This window comes from Teleopsis dalmanni, chromosome 2 (assembly GCF_002237135.1).
Source record: "Teleopsis dalmanni isolate 2A chromosome 2, ASM223713v2, whole genome shotgun sequence".
NCBI lineage: Eukaryota > Metazoa > Arthropoda > Insecta > Diptera > Diopsidae > Teleopsis > Teleopsis dalmanni.
The window spans coordinates 109,141,168-109,145,554 of NC_051847.1; positions in this window are offsets into that span (position 1 = coordinate 109,141,168).

Here is a 4,387-nt window from a genome sequence, read left to right on the forward strand (position 1 = left end):
TGAATTTTAAAAAATTATATTAATATTAATCTTTTTAAAACAAAATATTAAAACAATGCAACCTAATACTCGAAATGTATGAACACATACTAACTTTTCTATTAGATGCTCAGCATATATATAAATATAGTACGTATATGTGCAACATGATTAAAAGAACTTTTATTTTAATAAATACGATACAATTTTTTTAACTTTATTAAAACAATTACATGACTAATTATATATACATATTTACATATATCAATAATAGCTACTTTATATTTACTATTGATTTTAGTTTACCAATTCTTCATTTATATTTGATTTATATAGCGCATTTAAAACTTTTATGTAAATTGAAGTAAAACTGATATAAAAAATCATGCCTATATTTACTCATTATAATCGTATTAATATATACAATGGATTTTCCAAGAACAATAATTTATACTATTTCTTCTAATTAGAAGAAATGGCTACATGCTAATATGCAACCACAAATGTAGTAAATATTTAAGTTATAAGCCACACCGTTTTTAATATTTGACAATTCTGGTATGGTAAATAAGTAAAAGAGATTTTCTTTGCGATATTACACAAAGAGGCACCATTATTCAAAATTTCCTCTCAGTTTCTTTTCTTTATCTTCTTTGATTAAAACAAACCAAAGCTGTGTATAACACAATGATCTTAAGTGTTCGAAACACACGAAAGAGCTGTTGAATGTGCGTATGAGAAGGTGTTTGATATAGTATAGAAATTGTTGCTATATTTTCTATTCATATTGCAAGTTTGGGTGCTTGTGTGATTTATATGTTGACAATTTTCTGTTTTGCGAACTTATGCTTCGATCGTTTTGCTGCATTAACACGAAAGGGCAATCAGTGAAGTGCAAATTTTTGTTTGGATATTTACAAAATTTGGTTTCTTTTGGATTAAGAGGAAATAGAGAGGAAAGGGCGTTCAATAGTAGTTAAACACGAAGAAGTATTGTTTAGTTTTGAATGGACACACAAATTCAAAGAAATAGTCTTTGCTTTTTGTATACACTTTTTCTAAAATATATGATTGACTTTGTGTGCAAGCCATGCACAACTTTTTCCAAATTATTATAAATTTGATTTTTGATGAAATTTTATACTAGTCTCATATATGTATTTTGATATGAGTTTTGCCTATTATGAGGTGAGTAAACACCGGCAGTAGCCGAACTATAGTTGTTGTTAGTGCAAATGGTATTAATATGTATGGCAGTGAAGATAGTACTATGACCTGTACTATCCATGATATTATGAAGTATGTTAATAAATACCATGTTATTAAATATCTATTTATTTATCTTCCCTCTCAAAATATAGATTAATCAACCCATCTACTTTGATTTTATTCCGCTTTTGGCGCTGTGACATAATTTATTTATTAAATAAATTGAATTTTTTAGTAAAAAATAGACAAATTTTTAAAAAATGAATACAAAAAACTGTAAGTACGATTTTTAACACTTTTAGCTTTTTGAAAAGGTAAAATTCTTCATCTTTATGAAGATGTATAGGTGATTTCTCTGCCTTTTTTGCACAAAAATTTATTTCGGAATATAAATGTATGAACTAAAAAAAATTCTTTATTTTTAATGAAATTTCTATGATATAATTGAAAAATTATGTTGATATTTTACAATTATGCATTATAATACATATCTTAACATTTCTTATCTTCATTTTTTGAAAAATAAGTGTTTTAAAAGAAATAATATTTTTCATTTTTGATTTAATTTTCTGTGGTGAAGACAAAATCTATCTTTTTGATTTATGTTGCAACTGAAAGCGTGTTTTATTGTCTTTTAAGGTTTTCGTGTGCATTTGGATCTTCATTGTAGTTTTTTTTTAAATTAATATTTTTAGATAAGAAAGTCCCTTTTTCTTTTCAATTTTTCATTAATTCTTTCATTCGCAATACTTGCGTAAAAAAACACAAACATAATATTTATACTTGAAATTTAGATGGCGCTGACTCGTCTGCTATGAGTTTGCTTCGTATTTGGCGCTGAGGGTGGAGGTTATTTTTCAAATAATTGGATTTATGGTAAAAAATGGACAACTGTGTATACGATTTTTATGGTTTTTGACTTTTTCAAATGGAAATTTTCTTGTCTGTAGAAAAAAATTAATGCCATTTCTCTGCCATTTTTGTTCACGAGGATATAATGATTACAGTAAAGTAAGCTAAAATAAAAGCTATTTTTAATCAATTTTTTATGATAAAATTGAAATATGTTATTGAGGTTCTAAAATTATGTTTTCTGATGTATATTTGAACAGACCTCATTTTTAGTTTTTTGATTTGGATGATATTAAAGCAATTTCGATATCAAGATTTAATGCGATTTTTTAAAAATTCTGCTCGTACAATATAATTTTTGCTTTAATTGAAAGCTTGTTTTATTGTCTTTTAGATGAATATTCTCTGCATGTCTCTGCGGTCACTGGTTGTTTTTTTAATAATTTTTTAAGTAAAGTCAGTTTTTTCAAAAAATTTGATTCTTTTATTTTCTGAATATGTCTGCTATTACGCAACATACAGTTATGAGGTATATACCAAATGAAATATTATTGAATTTACTATCTAAATCGTATTTCTTATTTGGTAAAGAAACTTAAATTTGGCTAATTTTGACAAATTAATAAACTGAGAAATATTTCGTGTTCCAATTCCGGCTAGGTCCTCTCAGCGTATTGTTGCTATCTACGCTCAGGTTTTTATACTGCATTTCGATTTGTTTTCTACAGCGTCATAACAACAGTGGAGCAAGTACAGAGTACAATAGAATAATCAAAACTGAAAAAGTTGAGGTGATGAGTGATTTTGTTATATAAATATTTCATGTTTCTTAGAATTAAACATAATTTCTTATATAAGTTCTCAAAACTAAAATTATTTTTAATTTAATTTTTTAAAATTATATATAAAGAGGTTTTCGAACAGAAGTGAAACAACAACAAAAATTTATTTTTTAAATTATTTTAATTAATTGAATTTTTGGCTGACCATACAGCTGTTTCGAGTATTGCCAAATACCCTTCATCAGTGGTCTTGGAAATAATTCTTAATTTAAATTATTCGTAAATAATTATTTTTGAGACTGCAAGTACCAGGAATCGAACTCGGGTCCTGCGAATATGAAGCTCAGAATCAGCGCACCTTAACAACTGATCCAAAGCCGTACTTGACTTTTTATGTTCGCATATTTTTGCTGGAGTTTTGTTACTTTTGCTATGAAAGTTTTTATTAACAATTTTACTTGCTGTATTTATATATTAGAACGAAATCATAAACCAGCTGTAGAATAATTGAATTAATTAATTATATTTTTTATTTTTAATTGTTAAATTTCAAAAATTAAAAATTTTTTAAATTATATATTTTTATTCACACAATAGTTTTTTAAATATATAAACTTCTTTAATAATTGTTTGTAGCAGTTCTTTTCAAATTTGCTTCTTTTAACGAAAATGAATGTCTAGCAATTTTTTCAATTACTTTTTTTTTTTGTCACTAATTAATAATTTTTTTCTGCGATCTTTGCTCGTCCGACGCTCACCAATATTCTCAAATTATAAGAAATGCTCAGACCGAAATTTGGTATTCATACTTGAATATACACAGCGCGATAGTATACATAGCACGAATACTTGGTCTGCATACATGGAGCATCGTCTATATCAAAAAATATCTGTATAAGAAAAGAAACTCTGCTCTCTGAGAATTACGTGAGAAATTTTTGCCGAAAATTCATTTTTTATAACATTTTGGTAACACGTATTCAATGCATGTTATTTCACCAACCTTATGTCAAATTTTGTTTTTTTAGGGCTCCAGTATTATATCCTTTTCAAAAGGAATATTACTATTTTTCATTTTGGTATATTAAATAAGTTAAGTAATATTAATGACGAAAGTTGGTTAAAATAAATGTTATGTTTATCTACAAATCAAATCTGTTTATAAAATTATATAAATCAATACTTTACAATAATATATGTTTGATAGAATCAAGTACATTAAAAGCAGTTTAAATAGCTTTATTTTTACTTCATTTTAAAGTTATTATATTACATCGAAGTTATATAATAATTATAATACATATAATTATAATAAATATACATAAAGCTTACAGCTATGGCATTTTAGCCGTCTGCCGGAAGTTTAGATTAATCTAATAGCTAATTAACTAATAACTAATTAATCCAATTTTTATAAATATTAAAAAGATATTCTTACTTATGATCTCAATACAACGTAAAAGTTAAATTAAATTACTTTAACAAAAATAATATATTTTATATAAGTTAATTTAAAAATCTTCATTAATAATATTTTGCCTATATTTAAATGTAGTTTTAATAAA